This window comes from Hemitrygon akajei, chromosome 6 (assembly GCF_048418815.1).
Source record: "Hemitrygon akajei chromosome 6, sHemAka1.3, whole genome shotgun sequence".
Taxonomy (NCBI): domain Eukaryota; kingdom Metazoa; phylum Chordata; class Chondrichthyes; order Myliobatiformes; family Dasyatidae; genus Hemitrygon; species Hemitrygon akajei.
Window position 1 is genome coordinate 36,734,273 of NC_133129.1, and position 20,197 is coordinate 36,754,469.

General features: G+C 40.5%; 1 long non-coding RNA gene across 1 annotated transcript; it reads left to right on the plus strand.

Annotated features, from left to right (window-relative positions):
* Window positions 1–15,435: 15,435 nt before the first annotated feature.
* LOC140728959 (uncharacterized) lies at window positions 15,436–19,855 on the plus strand. Its single transcript, XR_012099223.1, has 3 exons — window positions 15,436–17,294; window positions 18,526–18,701; window positions 19,570–19,855. It is a non-coding gene; the product is annotated as an uncharacterized lncRNA (long non-coding RNA).
* Window positions 19,856–20,197: the final 342 nt, after the last annotated feature.

The window sequence follows — 20,197 nt, forward strand, 5'->3', positions numbered from 1 at the left end:
TCTATTGTACCTTCTCATGCAAAGTAAAAGATTGTCGTATGTAAACCATCTTTATAAATTGAGAAGTACCTAGCAGCTCGGGTAGTAATTGTGAAGGGAGAAATATAATTAATGTTTCAGACCCATTATTCCTATAAAGTGATGCCACAGGTAGATAGAGTCGTAAAGAGAGGCTTGGTCACTTTGGCTCCATAAGTCAGAGTATTGGGTACAGAAGTTGAGCTGTTATGTTCTTTTTCTTTCTTTTTTTTTCTGAATGAAGCAACATCTTTATTGTAATTTGCAGCAACGATGGGAAGGTCCTTTCACATCTTCCCTCTAAAGCTATTACAATTGCACACAATAAAATATGAAACAGTCGAACAGACGGTATCATATGCACAAACGCTTGATATCAAATGAGAAATTAAACAAAGACCCTGCCTGGTTTCTCAAGTAAATGTAATAATCCCTTTAGAATATTTTTTTTTAACTTTTTTTTATTGTGTTTTCAAATAGTTACAGAATAAAAGTGTGTGAAAAAGAAAATGTGTTACCCATCCCCCCTCCCCTTAACCCCTCCCCCTAACATCCCTATAGAAAAAAAGAAGAAAGAAAGAAAGAAAGAAAGAAAGAAAAAAAAAAGGAATGCCTGGATATTGGAAGATCCCCACATGCTCCATGGAGTTCATAATAACTTTAGTATATATATTTATGAGCTGTTATGTTGAAGTTGGACACGATATTGGTGAGGCAAAATCTGGTCACCTGCTTATAGGAAATATGTCAGTAAGATTAAAAGAGTAAAGAGAAAATATTCAAGGATATTGCTGGGACTTGAGGACCTGAGTTATAAGGAAAGGTTGAATTGGTTAGGACTTTATTCCCTGGACCTCGGGAGAATGAGGGGAGATTTAATAGAGGTATACAAAATGATGAAGGATCTAGATAGGTTAAATATAAGCAGGCTGTTTCCACTAAGGTTGGATGAGACTGGATCTAGAGGTCATTAGTTATGGGGAAAAGATGAGATATTTAAAGGGAACCTGAGGCAGAACTTCTATACCTAGAGGGCAGCAGGAGTGTGGAACGAGCTGCCAGTGGATGTGGCAAGATTTGAGAGAAGTTTGGATAAGTATATGGATAGGAGGGGTATGGAGAGCCCGATTTTGGATGCAGGTCAATGGGACGTGGCAGAATGACAGTCTGCATTAAATAGATGGGCTGAAAGACCTGCTTCTGTGCTGTGGTGTTCCATCTCTGACTCTGTAAATGACCTTACACTAGAACAGTTTAAAATTTTATCAGACTATTTCAAATTAGCTGAAATACTGTACATTGTAAAATAGGAATTTCCAAATAAAGGTCACCAAGAGAGTCAGTGGATGTTGTTTACTTGGATTTTCAGAAGGCTTTTGACAAGGTGCTGCAACTTAACAAGGTAAGAGTCTTTGCAAGAAAGATACTAGAATGGATTGGCAGACTGGCAAGAGGCAAGGTCTGGGAATAAAGGAAGCCTTTTCTAGTTGGCTGTCGGTGACTACGGTTATTCCATTGGGGTTAGAGTTGGGACTGCTTCTTTTCATGTTATTTGTCAATGATTTGGATGACAGAATTGGTGGATTTGTGGCCAGGTTTGCAGGTGATAAGGGCATGTGTGCTGAGGAAGCAGGGAGTCTGCAGGAGGACTTGGACAGATAGGGAGAATGGGCAAAGAAGCAGCAAAAAGAATATTGTGTATGATCATGTACTTTGGTAGAAGAAATAAAGGTGTGGACTTTTTCTAAGTGGGGAGAAAATTCAAAAATCAGAGGTAGAAGGGGACTTGGGAGTCCTGCAGGATTTGCTAAATGTTAATTTGCAGGTTGAGTTGTAGGTAAGAAATGTTAGCATTCATTTTGAGAGGACTAGAATATTAGAACAAGGATGTAATGCTGGGGCTTTATGAGGCATTGGTCAGAATGCATTTGAACTATTGTGAGCAGTTTTAGGCCCCTTATCTAAGAAAAGATGTGCTTGCAAAGGAGGTTCAAGAGAATGATTTCTGCAATGAAATGGTTCACATATGAGAAACATTTGTACTTGCTGGAGTTTAGAAGAATGAGAGGGATCTCATTGAAAACCATCTCATATTGAAAAACCTCAATAGAGTGGAAATGAAGAGGATATTTCCTATAGTGGGGGAGTCTCGGACCAGGTTGCATAGCCTCAGAATAGAGGGATGTCAATTTAGACCTGAGATGAGGAGGAATTTCTTTAGCCAGAAGGTGGAGAATCTGTGGAATTCATTGCCAAAAACAGTTGTGGAGGCAGAGTTACTGGGTATATTTAAAGTGGAGGTTGATAGGTTCTTGATTAGTCAGGGTATCAAAGGCTATGGGGAGAAGGCAGGAGAATGAGATTGAGAGGGATAATGAATCAACCATGATGGAATGGTGGAGCAGATCCAATGGGCCAAATGGCTTAATTCTGCTCCTATGTCTTATGGTCTTAAGAAAATGAATTAATAATAAAGTTGAACAAAGGTTTGTTTAAACTAACCGAAGATTTAAAGGGTTATTTCAAGAATATTCCACCTTATCATTGAGGGGGTAGGAAATAAGTAGATAATAGCTTATTGTTCTGTATTTAATATTTCAGTAATACTTAAGTAATCTTTTATACATAAAACAAGAATGCTTAATCAAACGATATATATATATAGAGTTTGATTAAGCATTCTCGTTCATTTAAATAATTCTTTATGGGTTATATGTATTACATGAATTATACATTATACATGAATTGCATACATCGTGACACTACCATATGGTACGCAACGCCTTACTTAAAGTAAAGAGCAAACTTAAGACTCACATTCCCAGCTCTTTTGTTTTTCCTTTGTATCAGTTTAATGTTTTGAAGTTACAAAACTTAACACTTATGAATTTCTTATTAATAAGACATTGATATCTCATGCCTTATCAGGACGTACAGGATCCTTGTTCAAGAAAAATCTATGAATTATAAAGATAGAATGTAGCAAGTTTACACTGACCACATCTCATTGATATGAGTTCTTTCCAAACGCAATATCATTTTAAAATTTGACTGACACAAATACTTCCTTATAATCAATTGGATGGAAAGAAGCTGATGGTCTCGGAATAAATCAAGAAAAATATTTCAGAATTTACGAAGATATAACTTTTAAGAGATTGCTTAATTTTCTATTAATCCCCTTTTCGGCATAAATCCAGACTCAAAATATAAACCAGAAATAAATATGAGGAAAATGCAAAGTTAAGTTTTAACAGATGTGCAACAAAATTATTTCCTTTCAGGTTTGGCAGTTTTCCATTGATAATGTACTTTTCTCATTTTCTGTTCTCTTGGCTTGAAGCATCAAGCAGGTTCCAATATTAGTGCAATGACAAGTTCCGAATGGACGTGGAGAATTTCGGGCATGAAACCGGAAAGTAGAAGTAATGGGTCTGATTGAAATCCTGAGAAGTAGAAGAAAGAGTAAACCATATGGCCCCATGAGTCCACTCAGCTGTTTGGTGTCATTGGCTGTTCTGATTTGTCCTTTTTACCACCTAGTCACCATAACTCTTGAGTGTTCGGTGCATTTTGTCATCAGTGTAATAATTGAAGTACTTTAATAGACTCGGCAGGTCAGGACAAGTGAGTACAGTTGCTAATTTTCCTAGACTATGTAATCCCCATACTAAGGTTTTGTTGCAAATCTGTTAAAACTTATCAGACTGTTTTCTGGTAACTTTCAGAAAACTATTTATATTTCATTCATAACTTTATCCTAATCTAGTCTCTCTCTCTGTTATCTCTTAAAAGGATTCAGTAAGATTATCCACTTTTTCTATTGTAATGTACCATGAGTATCAATTGTACTTGCTGTAATTTGATTTCTAGATGCCTTTCTGTTTTAACTCATGAGTGCGGATTCCATAATTTTCCCCATTATCAACGTTAAGCTGCCTGGTCAGTAATTCTTTGTATATATTCTTTAACCTTTTTTTAAAATCTAGGTCTAATATTTGCCATATTTGTTATATATCTATCCTTTAACACAACAACATTTCATCAAAGTTTTCAAAAATATATTAAAGTCTCTGTTATCACTTTAGATTTTTTCAAAGTATTTGGAAACAGTTTATTGGAACCATAAAGTTTTATTGACTTTCATTTGATTGGTTTATTTAATATTTTTCTTCTTTTCACCTTAAATATAGTAATATCACATCTTTCACCTAAATTGTTATATACGCAGGTAAAATAATTATTTGCTAATCCTGTCCAATCTCTTCATATCTCTGTCACTGAGAGATTTTATTTTCATCCCATTTACTATTGCATCCAGGGAACAATTTAATATTTTTCCTTAAAAATATTCAGAGACTCTGTTTTAACTGTCAGCTGATAACTAAAAAAAGACCCTGTAAAAGTTTTTAAAAATCACATACGTCAGTCCATAATAGATAAACTGTGATCCCTGGTGCTATGTCGCAGGAAAGCAGAGTCCATCATCAGGGACCTCCACCACCCAGGACATGCTCTTTTCTTACTTCTGCTATCACAAAGAAGGTACAGGAGCCTCAGGGTTCACACCACCAGGTTCAGGAACAGTTACTACCCATCAACCATCAGGCTCTTGAACCAAAGGGGATAACTTCACTCAACTTCACTTGCCCCATCATTGAAATGTTCCCACAACCTATGGCCTCACTTTCAAGGACTCTTCATCTTATGTTCTCAATAATTATTGCTTATTTATTTATTATTATTATTTCCTTCTTTTTGTATTTGCACAGTTTGTTGTCTTTTGTAAACTGGTCAAAAGCCCAAGTTGGTGCAATTTTTCATTGATTATGTTATGATTATTATTCTATTATGGATTTATTGAGTATGCCCACAAGAAAATTAATCTCCAGGTTGTGACATATATGTACTTTGATAATAAATTTACTTTGAACTTCTGAATTTTGAACCTTCACCAGGTCGTGGGACATTAAATGTTTGTATCATACACTCTCTAACTCCAGCAGATGCAAGACAAGTCTGTTCAAACTCTCATTGTAAGACAACTTTTCCATTATGGGTATCAGTCAGATAAATACTCTCTGAACTGTATCCAATGAATTAGCGATGTTCATTAAAAAGGAGACCAAAACTGTGCTCTGCACTCTAGTTGCACTCTCACTAAAATTCTGTTTAATCAAAACATAACTCCCTCCTTTTGCAATTAATCCCCCTCATAATTCTGTCAGCTTTCATTATTACCTATTGTACTTGCCTATTAGTCTTTTTCAAAACGCACACCAGGACGTAGAGATCCATCCGTATCTCAGAGCATGTGGTCCATGGCTGCCAAAGGCAGTCCTCCTCATTGAGTTAACCATCCCATGGGAGCAAGGCATGGAGGCTGCCCACGAGTGGAAGAAGCTGAAGTACTCAGGCACTGAGTGTAAGGAAGCTGGCTGGACAACCATTGTCCACCCTGCGGAGGCAGGATGCTGAGGCTTCGTCGGCTCATCGACGAGAAGGTTACTCCATGATATGGCAGTGACTGGAGCGAGGCTTGGGAGGGCCACCAGAGGGTTGACTGAAGAGACAGCGAAGGACAGCTTTTGGCTGTGGCTGAGGAGGAAGATTAGAAATTGGGGGACCGACTAACCCCATTGGAAGCCGCAGTGGGCAGCAGGGAGATGTCCACAGAGTAACCAGGAGACGTACCAGGGCTAAGGGAACGAGACATCAATGAGTGGTGGTCCCCAGCTGATGACCCTACAGCTAAGGGCATTGTGGGAGGTGTGGCAGGCGGCAATGCCAAGTGAGACACATCTTCCTATAAATCTCATTCAATCTTTGCCCACTCTCTCTTAATCTATTTCTATCCTTTGTAGTTTCTTTAATCCTCTTCAATTTCTGTGGGACCAATACACACTTTGCTAATTCTTTTAAGGACATCAATTGAAACTCTTACTATCTGTTTTGTATTTCTGGCTTTATTTTTCCCTTTTTCTCATTAACCATCCTTCATTCATTGTGATTTTTTATATTCTGTCCAAACCTCCAGCCTTTTACAACTGAGTATTTATCTTTGATACTATGTTTAAATGTTTTCAGTTAACCATGGTTGATGGGTCATCCTTTCAGAAAATTTTCTTTCTGACTGGAATGTACAGTATCTAATGTATGTATTATGAAAATTCCCCTTAAATGTTTGTCACTACATTTTGACTGATTGATCCATTAACCCAAATTGTTAGTTCACTTTATCTAGCTTGGTTTTCATGCTTCCATATTTATTTTTAAATTCATTCGTCTCTCTTTCAAACAGTTGGTAAAATCCAATGATGGCTGCTTTCATCTATAGCCAGAGAGTGATGAACCTGTGGAATTCATTGCCCTCAGGCAGCTGTGGAGGCCAAGTCTTTATGTATAAGTGAGACAGAGGTTGATAAATTCTTGATTGGTCAGGCATGAAGGCAGGAGATTGGAGCTGAGAGGAAAAATGGATCAGCCATGATGAAATGGCAGAGCAGACTCGATGGGCCAAATGGCCTAATTCTGCTCCTGTTTCTTATGGTCTTATGATCTTATGATGAGGACATTCATTAATCTTTATTTATTATATTTATTTATTTAGAGATACAGATATTCAACACTCACCTAATCAGAAGTCAATTTAAAGTGACCAATTAGTCGACTAACTGATACATCTTTGGACTGTGGGAGGAAACTACGGGGGTCATGTGGAGAACATACAAATTCCTTAGAGACGGTGTTGGAAATGAACGCTGAACTCCAAGCCGGAATAATGCCATGCTATCTACTATGCTACAGTGCCCTAATTCAGTCTCATTGGTATAGTACAGACTGCTATTGAGTTGGCTCCTGTACATGTTATTCCAAGAAACCATCCCAAAAATTCTATGGAATCTACAAACTCTTTGCGGCTCCTCTTTGCCTGTGTCATTGTTTCTTTCACTTTTCCTCATCCCTTCCTATTATTGTATATCTTGCCCTCACATAGTGATACATTATGTTTTATTTACATCTCTATTTTTACCCTTGCTTTTTTTAACTACCTTCATTTCCTTTGTTGCCACTTTTAGGTTTTTTTTTCCGTACTTTTCAAGTAAACTGTAATTTCCTAGTTCTTGTTGAGTACTGTTTTAATGTTGTTCGTTTCCTTCCATAGAGATCAATGCTTGCTACTATTTTTGTCAATGTTGTTTTTCCAGATTTTGCGCTCAGACCCTTAAAAACAGCTTTCCTCTAATCTATGGTTCAGAATCAGAATCAAAATCAGATTTGCTATCACTGACTTAGATGAAGTTTGAAGCAGAACAGAGTAAATAAATAAATTTTATGTAAATAGCAAAAATAAAAAAGCGTGCAAAAATTGATGGTTGTTCTGCTAAAGGGCCTCCCAAAACATCGACTGTACTTTTTTCCATAGATGCTGCCTGGCCTGCTGAGTTCCTGCAGCATTTTGTGTGTGTTTGCTCGGATTCCCAGCATCTGCAGATTCTCTCTTGTTTGTGGTTCGCTTTATATTTGGTTTCCTTTCAACTATGATCCCGAACACTTTTATATTTTGACAATACTTACCACTGGTACCTTCCTTACATCGGTCGGGCAGCATCTGTAGGAAGAAGGAGTTAGCATTTTATCAGAACTGGGAAAATGAGAAAACAATAAACACAAGAGCTTTTGCAGATGCTGGAAATCCAGAGCAACAAGTGAGAAAACAAAATTATTTTAAATTGCAGGTGGGTAAGGAAAAATGAATAGGATAGAGTGGTGTTACTGGGAGTGTGAAGTTATGATGAGCAAATGGATAGGCTAGGATCGTTTTCCCTGGAGCATAGGTGGCTGAACGGGACAATATTGAGGATAATAAACTAATAAGGGAGATAGTTACAGTCCTTTTCTCAGTGTAGGGGAGACTAAAACAAGAGGGCATAGATTTAAAGTGAGAGGGGAAAGATTTAAAAGAAACCGAGAGGCAAACTTGGTGAGTATATGGAAATTACTGCCAGAGGAAGTAGTGAAACTGGTACAACTACAACATTTAAAAAACATTTGCTCAGGTTTGTGATTGTGGAGGTATTAGAAGGATTTGGGCCAAAGCAAGCAAATGAGACTAGCTGAGGAAGACACTTTCATCAGTCTGGACATATTGGGCCAAAGGTCCTGTTTCCGTGTTGCTTCTCTCTGTCCTTCTGTGAGACCATGATACAGTGTGGCCGGGGTTGTTACGGTACCCTGTTGATAGAGTAATAAGGGCAATTACAAAGAGGAGAGAGAGAGAGAGCGAGCGAGAGAGAGAGAGAGAGAGAGAGAGAGAGAGAGAGAGAGAGAGAGAGAGAGAGAGAGAGAGAGAGAGAGAGAGAGAGAGAGAGAGAGAGAGAGAGAGATATTATCTTATCACTGGTAGTCAGCAAAACTAGCCTGCTGTTTGGGTAGGGGCTGATGAGCCAAAGTACTGGTTTGCTCCTGCAGAAGACTCAGATCAGGTCTTGAATGAAGCAGTTCAGGTAGCATCTATGGAGGGTAATGGACTGCTAACGCTTTGGATCAAGCCCCTTCACCTGAAGTGAAAGATCGAGGGGAGATAGCCAGTACAAAAGGTGGAGGAAGGGGGTAGAGCAAGAGCTGGGGGATGACAAGTGGATTCTGTTTGGGGGTGGGGCTGATAGGCAGGTGAGGGTGGAGGGGTGAGTGTGAATCATGTCAGAGATTTTGAGGTGATCAGTTGAAGTGACGAAGGGCTATAGATGGTGGAATCTGAGAGGAGTTGAAGGCGGATCATGGAGTAACAGGAGGGAGGTGGAGGAGAGGAACCAGGGAGAGGAGTATGTAGGTGATGGACAGATGGGAAGGATGGGGGAGGAGAGAGGTGATGGGCAGATGGAGAGGGGAGAGGTGAAGGATCTGTTGCTCCAGATTCCAGCATCTGCAGTCTCTTGTATCTCGAGAAGAGAGCTGGTGTGTGTGCATAATGGAATATTTGGTGGCTTGTCAGACCTTCCGGAAAACATGCATGCAATGTCAAAACGCATGCAGGAGCTCATTTTCAGTCTTGCCCTGGGTTCAGCAAGTAGTGCCAAGTCCTTTTGTACTGTGCACTTACAATATGTGCCCAGTCTTCCTGCAGAATCTGTTGGCATTGTCTCAGTTTTCACCACAGCTCAAACTGGCATCACTCAATATCTGAGTGTATCACAGGAAGCCCAGACGCAGATTCCTTCTATTTATCACATGTACATCAAAACATACAGTGAAATGTGCCATTTGTCTTAAGGATGGTTTGGGGAAAGCCTTCAGACATTGCCACATATGCCATGCCCACAATATTCAACAGAACAACGCAAGTAACAGCGGCAAAACTAACCCCTTTCCCAGCCTGCCACACACCCATTCACTCACACACAGAGATGGGCTTCCAGCCCTAGATCAGGCAGATTCTGGGCCCCCAACCACCAGCCCCTGGCCTTGGTTCACAGACTTACAGACATTGGGCTCCCAACCTCCATTTGCCCGCATAGACTCACAAACATCAGGCCTCCGACTTCTGACCTCTGAACGAGCTGACCCAGAGGCTTCAGCCTGAAGGCCTTGATCTCCAAACTTTGCCAACTTTGGTGTTCACTAACCTCTGGATCTCAACCCTAGCACTCACTGATCATGGGACTTCGACCTCCAGGCCTCCAACTCCAACATAACCCAGACAGCTCAGACTGTACACACCTGCAGATCCCAGTACAGGACACCCTTCTGACACCATTACTCATGATTTCCTCATCCAGATGCCATAATATTTGTGCCAGTCAGCCACTCTATCCCCACCACCAAATAAAGATTGTCACATCCGTTCGAAAGATTCAAGCAACTCAGAAATTTCCAGCATCCCACAAATGTTTGCCCGAGGTAGCTAAATCAACTGAAAGCATTAATGAAATTAAGGAAACTAAATTTCTTGGAGCTTCACTGGAACTCTCAGCCCACAGGAAACCCACACTGGAGGCGTAAAATTTAAAGCTGCTTTGAAAGTATTTCAAAATCACATTGTTACCATGTCATGATACTAGCCCAGCCTCCACTGAGCAAGTCACTCACACACATCCAGACCTGCCTGTATTGTAGCTGACAGTGGCAGGCTGAAGAAGGGTTGCAGCAGGACTTGAACTTTCTGTTATTTTTAATGGTCCACTCAACCAGGGTACCCAGCTGCCCTGATGATATTGGGATCAACCGGATGTTATGGGCTTTGACCACATTTGAGTGAAGGTACTGCTGAAATGTTGTTTATCCTGATTTTTTTTTTTGCATTACTTGCTAGAATTACCAGACTATAGCAAAGGTGTTATAGAGATTGCAATAGAGTACTTGTTGGAATAACAAGACTATAGCCAAAATGTTCATAGAGATTGCAATATAGTAAAGAATAGGCCTATGATATATCAGGGAATATATTTGCAAGTGCAGAATCCAGAACCCCATCTCAAAAACATCTCAATGTAATTTCATTCAATGTTATATTCTGTTCATTGGAGGATTTTATCCTAATTTTGTCTATGCATTTCATATGAAATGGGGCATTTTTCTTGATATTTCTGAAGTCAATCAGTGTAGAGGTGGGTGCAGATTCATCTATTTAGCTATTCTCACATAAACTTGTGATTAGCTCAGTACACCTCACAATATTCTGAAAGGCTCCGGGCCTTTTCTCTACCATTCGTTTTCCTAGGAGACTGGCCAGGTAATTATCACTCATGATTGAAAAATGTTCCTTAATTTAATTCCTGAAACTTCCATTCACTAGATGATAAAACTTAAGTTTCCTTTTTCTGGTTTAGAGGGCTGTTGTGAAATTGTATTACACCTTAATATTTTCAATTACACTTCGAATTGGTTCTCAGAAGGTCTGTTTTAATTCTCATCTTCTAGGACTGGAGAGAAGAGTTTATACCTTCTTTCGACCTTGATGCTTCCATTCAGCCAGGGATAATCTGCAAAGAGCTAAATGATATCCCTGGTGCATTGCTAATGCCGTTTTTCATACCCTTCCCTTTTCCTCCGCAGAACAATGTTAAAGCAAGCAGAGAGAGAGAGAGAGTCAAAAGCCTCTTACACCTGTAGCTTCACATGTCAGACTTCAGGACCTTCTTAGGGCCAAGCTGGGGCACAGGCAATTAACGGAGAATTTTATTGTAATTTAATCTCTGCATTTCATCAGAAATGAGATATTGTTCTCGATGTTGGGGTGCCACGATAACGTGGCAGTTAGAGTGACGCTGTTAAAGATTGGGGTGTCAGAGTTCAATTCGGCACCGTCTAATAGGAGCTCGCATGTGTACCCTGTAAACGCGCGAGCTTCCTCCAGGTGTTCCAAAGACATACCAGTTAATAGGTTAGCATAAATTGTCCTGTGATTAGGTCGGGTTAAATGGGGGGCTTGTTGGGCCGGAAGGGCCTGTTTCATGATGTATCTAAATAAAATAAATAAAGTGGTCCAGAAACTGAGTAGAAACCAGAACTCTCAACTCTAACCGAGGCATCACATCTATATAGGAAATCCCCTCCCTAAGCCCGCGCACTCATACCTATTATCAGTGTAAGCCCAACTTCAGAGTCTCTGAGGTAATCCTGAAAGACCCTTCCCTTTACTCCTGGACCTTTGGTGTAGTGTATACATTTGGGCAAGAATCAGCAGCATGTTTTCAAATCTTTCTTTGTAACACGGGCATCCAAAATTGGGGGAGAGCTTCAAACTCACTTTCTTTATCATCACAAGGGCATGGACACTTACCCAAAGCCTGTTGAATGGAGGAAAAGACATAAACAGTGATTGGAATGCATGCATACAATACTGTTCCTCCAGGCCTTTTGCATACTTTTGCTGAGCAAACTTCATTCAGGTATTCAGTGCCCTTGCTGCCCTGTGATTTCCATCTTCAGGTCCCTTCAAAAGTTAGAGCTCGAGAGTTTAAGTTTGAGTTTAATGTCATTTCCAGTACACGAGTGTTAAGGAGAACAAAATACTTGTACACCAGATCCTATGCAGCAAAAAAAAACAAATATAAAGAAAACAATAAAAAAACACAATAGATATACAAACATATGATAGTTTATATACATAGATTGATTGTATGTCCATAAAGTGAGGCTAGGCACAGGAGTGTCTGTACATAAGGTGACTGTCAGGAAGTGATAAATTAGTGGTGGTGAGGGCTGTGAAGGGGTGTGTTAGTGGGTGGAGGTGTTGTTCAGCCTCAATACTTGGGGAAAGTGCTTGTGTTTGAGTCTGGTGGGCCTGGCGTGGATGCTACACAGCCTCCTCCCTGCTGGGAGTGGGACAATCAGTCCATCAGCATAGTGGGTGGGATACTTCATGAGGTTACTGAACCTTTCCTGGAGCCTTTCTTTACATCTGTCCTTGATAGCTGGCAGACTGGTGCCAGCGATGCTTTGGGCAGTCTGGTATAGTGCAGTTTCAGAACCAAGCAATGATCCAGCTTGTTAGGATGCGCTCTACTGCACATCTGTAGGCTGACGTGAGTATGAATGTGCATTGTCCAGCTTTCTTCAGTCTCCTCTGAAAGTAAAGGCACCGCTGAGCTTTCCTGTTTATGTGAACTGTGTTCTGAGCCCATAAGCGATTGTGGAAGATGTGCACTCCCAGGAGTTTGAAACTGCTCGCCGACGTAAAGAGGGATGTGACTGGTACGAGTTCCGGAAGTCGATAACCATCTCTTTTGTCTTGCTGACATTGAGGAAGAGGTTACTTGCCCGGCAGCAGGCCTGGAGCTCCTCCACCTCCCCTCTCATCGTTGCTGGTGATAAGCCCCACCAGTGTCGGTTTATTGGCGAAGTGATTAGGCAGGTGCCTGGCCGTGCAGTCATGTGCAAGCAGCCCCGGCGGGCACCTGCATCGAGAATGATAAGGAGGGAGACGCCATTGTACATTCTAACTAAATCCTGCCCTCTGCAAACATAAACAAGAAATTCACAGCAAACCTTGCATATTATTTGTTCGCTCTGTATTTTCTGGTGATTCTATTTTTCCCTCTCACTGAGCTCCTTGCCTAATGACATCCTTCCTTCAGCTGCCCAGCTCAAAGACCTGGGCATAAGCATGTCTGTTCCTTCTGCTGACTCCTGAACAAAGCAGAACATGTTTGTTTTTGCTATTTGCCAGCAGCAACATGTGCAGGTGTTGTTTTAAAGATATTTCTGTTGCTGGCCAGGAAATCCTACTCCAGCATGTGGCCCATCATGTACTGAGGAGTGCACCAGCTGGGCTTCAGGTGAAGAGCCAGTGGAAAACCCAGGGGACGTCCCCGTGCATGTGGAGAGTTTAGATTTGTAGGGGTTACTGATAGCAGAATTTCAGTTCCTTGGTGACCAAGAACCAGTGACAGATGCAGTAGCATATGGTTAGTCATATGATGAGCGAAACTGTCCTTAAGTGAGTAGACGCTTGACTATCTTCTTGCCTGCACAGAATTCAAATATGTATTTTCTGCTGCAGATAACCACCAGAAGCTCAGTACGTAGCTGAAACTTTTTGCAGAAACTAATTGAATGCAGTTTGTAGAGAACATACGATCAAACTTATGAGGAGTGGAAGCTGCTGACAGAAAGTGAAACTAAAACAACCAAAACGAATGTAGATTAGATGTTCCCTCATACCCACAAAGTTGTAAACTGATCATCAAAATTAAAATTAACCCTTTGATTTCCAGATTTGTTTGCTATCTTATTGTATTGTAAACTAATTCAGATTTATGTTTTCTCTACAGATACCTCTGCAATGTTAGCCTGCGCGGAGCTTCAGATTCTCATGGAATCAGATGTTTACTGTTGGAAGGAAGAAGGACGTCGCTCTAAAAGATAGTGATTTAATGATCATTTAAAGCCGAATTCAGAATTTTGAGCCATTAAGATTGATAGAGCAATGGGATTCCAAACCCAAAATGTTGTGTGTCTGGAAGATGACTGTTCAGGTGATGCTGTTCCCTTTCACCTGCTGGCTTTGTCCACCTAGCGAGCAGATGGGCGGTGCACGCTGTGGTCATGTTTCACTCATGCTGGAAACTGTGAATGCTTAGCATACATCAGTCTTCATGGCAGTTCTCCAAAGCAGCGTGTATATTAACACTCTTTACTTTGTAATTTTTTTATTTAGATATACAGCACAGTAACAGGCACGTACCACCGAAATACTGTACACCCATGTGACCAATTAACATAATAACAACATAAGACTATAAGACATAGAAGCAGGATTAGGCCATTTGGCCCATCGAGTCTGCTCCACCATTTCATCATGGCTGATCCATTTTTCCTCTCAGCCCCAATTTTCTGCCTTCCCCCTCCCCATATCACTTCTTGCCATGGCCAATCAAAAATCTATCAACCTCTACCTTAAATATATTTAAAGACTTGGCCTCCACAGCTGCCTGTGGCAACAGATTCCACAGATCCACCACTCTAAGGCTAAAGAAATTCCTCCTCTTCTGCATTCAGCTATATGAAGATAGGTGGAGGGGTAGGTAGTGCTGAGGAAGCAATGCGATTGCAGCAGGACTTAGACAAATTGAAAGTATGGGCAAAAAAATACAGATGGAATAGAGTGTTGGGAAATGTATGATAACACATTTTAGTAAAAGGAACAATAGTGCAGACTATTATCTAAATGGGGAGAAAATTCAAACATCAGAGGTTCAGAGGGATTTGGGAATCTCGTGCAACGTTCCCAGAAGGTTAGTTCACAGGTTGAGTCTGTGGTAAAAAGGCAAATTCAATGTTGGCATTTATTTCAAGGGGAACAGAATATAAAAGCAAGGAGATAATGCTGAAACTTTATAAGACACTGGTCAGGCCGCACTTGGAGTATTGTAAACAGTTTTAGGCCCCTTAGCTCAGAAAGGGTGTATTGTCATTGGAGAGAGTCCAGAGAAGATTCATGAGGATGATTCCGGGCAGGAAGGGGTTAACATATGAGGAGGTCTGGCAACTTTGGGCCCGCACTCACTGGAATTTAGAAGAATTTGTGAGGATCTCATTGAAACCTACCAAATGTTGAAAGGACTAGATAAGGTGGATATGGAGAGGATGTCTCCTCTGGTGGGGGTATCCAGAACTAGAGGACACAGCCTCAAAACTGAGGGACTAACTTTTAGAGCAGAAGTAAGGAGGAATTTTTTTAGCCAAAGAGATGTAAATCTGGGGAATGCTCTGCACAGACTGTGGTGGAGGCCAAGTCCGTGGGTATATTCAAAGTGGAAGTTGATAGATTCCTCATAGGCCGAGGCATCAAGGAATATGGTGAGAGGGCAGGTGTATGGGGTTGAATGGAATCTGGGATCGGCCATGACAAAATAGTGGAGCATACTCGATGGGCTGAATAGCCTAATTCTGCTCCAACTTTTTATGGTCTTATGGTTCTAAAAGGACTCCCCTCTATTCTAAGGCTGTGTCCTCGGGTCTCAGACTTCCCCACCATAGAAAACATCCTCTCTACATCCACTCTATAAAGGACTTTCAACATTCGACAGGTTTCAATGAGATCACCCCTCATTCTTCTGAATTCTAGTGAATACTGGCCCAGGACCGTCAAACACTCTTCATATGACAAGCTGTTCAATCATGCGATCATTCTTGTGAACCTCCTTTGAAACCTCTGCAGTTTCAGCACACCCTTTCTAAGATAAATTACCCAAAACTGCTCACAGTACTCCAAATAAGGCCTCAGCAGTGCTTTATAAAATCTCAACATTATATCTTTGCTTTTATAATCTAGTCTTCTTGAAATGAATGCTAACATGTCTTCCTCACCACAGACTCAACCTGCAAATTCAACTTCAGAGAATCCTGTACAAGAATTCCCAAGTCGCCTTGCACCACAGTTTTTTGTATATTTTTCCATTTGGAAAATAGTCTACCTTTTCATTTCTTCTACTAAAGCGCATGACCATACACTTCCTGACACTGCATTCCATCTGCCACTTCTTTGCCCATTCTCCTAATCTGTCTAAGTTCTTCTATAGCTTCTCTACTTCGTCAAAACTACCTGCCCCCCACCTATCTTCATATTGTCTGCAAACTTTGCAATAAAGCCATCAATTCTGACATCCAAATCATTGACATATAACGTAAAATTAATCAGACCCAACACAGACCCCTGTGGAACACCACTAACCATTGGCAACCAACCAGAAAAGGCTCCCCATTATTCCCACTCTTTGCCTCCTGCCAATCAGCCACTGCTTTATCCATGCTAGAATCTTTCCTGTATTACCATGGGCTCATAGCTTGTGAAGCAGCCTCATGTGTGGCACCTTGTCAAATGCCTTCTGAAAATCCAAGTATATAACATCAACTGATTCTCCTTTGTCTATCCTGCTTGTTATTGGTTCAAAGAATTCCAACGTATTTGTCAGGCAAGATTTTCCCTTAACACATCCATCTTGGAATGCGGGAGGAAACCAGAACACCTGGAAGAGACCCATGTGGCCACGGGGAGAATGTACAAACTCCTTGCAGTGGCAGAAATTGAATCCAGGTTGCTGGCACTGTAATGGCATTATACTAGCTGCTACTTTACCTCTTCGTCATCTGATTATGCTCCAGTGATATTTCAGGACATTTCTTCCATTCGAAGCAAGTCTTTAAGCGCATGCTGAATAGTTCCCAGTCCTCCCTGCCCTCCCTTAATTGCACACTGATCTACCAAGCTCTTTCAAATGGCACATTCATTCCTGACAGAAACCATCGGTTACTAATCAAAAAATAATTTTTGAATGTGTGGCCATTCCTTCATGCTCATTCTTTGCAGTTGGTCCAGATTTTGCTGGAGGGATAGATCTGAAAACTACTGGACTTTTCTTCAGATATCACAATGGAGATTTCAGACTTTGGAACAGTAGGTAAATCAGCTCAAACTCAGTATGAGTAATGTAGGTGGGGGGGGGGGGGAGAAGTGGAAGGTTGTAGAACAGCAATGCATGAGCACATTGACACTTAGGAAGCAATGAAAGGAACCAACATCAGGGAGGTGGAAGTATCAAGGGTAACATCCACGCTCAAAAACAGAAGCCACAGGGCTGGGGTAGGGTTTCGTAGGGAGATTTGTGGAAGCATCCAGTAGTGAAGATTGAGAAATCCAGAAATTCACAGTAAATGTATTATCACTATATATTACCATGAGATTAATTTTCTTGCCGTCATTTACAGGAAAATAAAGAAGAATATAGAATTTATGAAAATCTATAAATAACGAAGACTGACAAACAACTAGGGTAAGTAGTGCAAATAATAAAAAAAAATGAGTTGTTGAATCTCTGAAATTGAGTCTAAACCTGGAATTAACAACATACTGTATATAGTAAATGTAAGTGGTTAGAATGCCAAATAAGTACGTAAAACATGCACGACCTGGGAAAAATGACACATAAAGAATTTTGTAAATAGTCTTACTGGGAAGTATTACCAAAAAAAAATGTGCCACTTTCATTATCTGTAAGTATTTGTAAGAGTTTGCTCACACTTGGCATGATACATCGTTAGTCAGAGGATGTGCTCTTTCTTCCATTCACACTTCCTCAGGTCTCAGAGTGTGAGCTGCTACTTTCCCATGGCCCCTTTTCTCTTGTGAGCTCTTTGATTCTCTCCAGACGATCCTGTTCTGTCTCTTACTTACTTTTTCAAGCCCATTCTCTACCTACTCCATATGCTCCATCTCTCCTCCACCTGCTTCTCTCTCTGCCGGATCTTCACGCCTCTTCCCATCCTATGCTGCTGGTCAGTTGGTCAGGAAAGGTCTCCTTCCAGGGAAAAAAAGACAAAGATCAGGCCACCACTGAGATTAAAAAGATACTAGTTCTTAAATTATAGAGACTTCTATTTAAGTAGCATAAGCATTCCAAACATATTGTTCTACTGTTGTCAGTTTTGTGGTGTAACCCACACCAAGGTAACTTAGAAATAAATATAATGAAAATTCCCCATTTAAGTTTCTGTAGTAAAAATAAAATAACTGTTAATTTGATAAGGTTATTAAAAGTATCTGTAACTGTCTCACAGACATGTTTCATTGAGATGTTTGTGTTATGTTTTTGTCATAAATTCATGATTATTTTATCATCTTAAAATATTTTATGTAAGATTTTAATTTAATGTAGAGTGTAATGGGTCACATGACCAGAGTTTAATAAAAGCATGACTGTGGTATTATGGGTCAGAACCAGCATGGAAGCAGAGAAAGACATGTGGCCCTCAAATAACCTTATTCTGCATGTGGTCCAAGAGGTGCACACGGTAATTGTTTTATTTGTTTTATATTGTGTATAATGTTGTTGATGTGCCTTTATATGGATGCTGTGATACTTTTTTAGTGATTTATTTGATATCAGCCCACTTCTGTTGTGCTAACGTGGTTGGGCCTGTTTATCGGCGGACACTAGCTTGAGAGACTTCAAAAGACTGAGAGATGTATGTTTCAAACCTTTTATGACCTTTATTTTCTTGTAGTTTTCACGGTGTCTACTGAAGAAAGAGAGAGAGAAATAAAATAAATCTTCAAGGACATCTGTATGTTGCCTGGCCATTATTTCATTGGACTGGTGCAGTTACAGTATCTTACATTCAAATAGCAGAATAACTTGAATCAGCTTGTCAAAACCATCAAGTTCAAGCTTACATTCAAGGTATAAATGACATGAAAATTAGCCTATCGTGGCAACATCACAGTAACATGACAAACGTAAACTAAATTAAATTTATCTCACTCCTGTACATCACCTGATCACCATTGTGACGTTTAGCCAAAATGAAGACTGGTACTCGATGCAAAGCTCAACATGTGAAGCGGGAGGAAAGGCCAGTCATAGGTATAAAATTATAATAGTCATTAAGTTAGGAGGTCACCAGATCAAATAGCTAGAAGGGTAAAGGAATTCATCAGGATTGAGCCTAGAAATTCATCTGCAATGTTTTCTATAAGCATCAAAGTTCTTTCTCAAATGCTTAACACTGCCTTTGGAAGAGAAGTTATCAAAGGTTCAAAAATTAAAAGGTTCATTTATTATCAAAATATGTATGCAGAATACAACTGTGACATTCGTCTTCTCCAGATAGCCACGAACATGAAATAAACATGAAATTCATTGAAAGAAAGACATCAACCCCTTTCTCCACACAAGAGAAACCCAAAACCTGCAATACTCTCTCTCACATGAAAAAACCAACGTATCACCCTCACTGAGAAACAGCAACAAGACCATCAAACACAAAATCATCAACCCCCTCCCTCTCACAGAGCAAACTAATATGTCACCCACGTGGAGAAATAGCAACAAGAACATCAAACTAAAAAAACCCCCACCCACCAAATGGCAACAATAAAGAATGGGAGAAAACACCGATAAAAACATCAAACTGAAAGAGGCCAATATGAACCACAGTTAGTTCAAACCACAGTCCCATCCACATGCACTGCCCTGGTTCATATTTTTATCGTTAAGCTGTATGTCTTTCATTTAGCAGCTCTGTAAGAGCAGTCTGTTCTGTTTTCAGCCTGTCTGGGTTACTGTTGAAGATAAGAGACATGGAGAAATGTGTGCCATCCAATTAGGATGGTCGAATTGAGAGGAGGTTTCTCTGGTGAGGGACACCCAGGTTAGGCTTGGCGCTTTTGTTCGGAGGAAATGAAGAGGGAAGGTGCAGAAGAAAAGAGATCTAGGATTTGACCTGGAGCAGAGCCGTGATTCAATGAAGCTGTGGTGAACTGTATATACCTGTCTGGACATGCCCCCTGCTGACTGCTCCTGTGGCTCCTCCCACAGACCCCTGTATAAAGGTGATGGAGGTCTGAGCCCGGCCTCTCTGTCTCCAGGATGTAGTATGGTGGTCAACCACTGCTTGTTCCTTCTTCCAGTCAATAAAAGCCGATATCTCGCTTTTACGTCTCAGAGTGAGTTATTGATGGTGCATCAGAAGCCAGGGGCGAGATCGATTGAGGATCGCTGACTATGGAGGAACTTCGAGCTCCAAGTTATGCACATTTTGACTGTTTCATTAAAATGGGCCTTTTTCTTTTTTTGTTGTTCTTTTCCTTACTAATCCAGTCAAATTAGGAGTCATAAATATAACCTTTTAATCGTATGCGGTGCTTTATTTCATGGGACTAATTTGTAACAGGGTA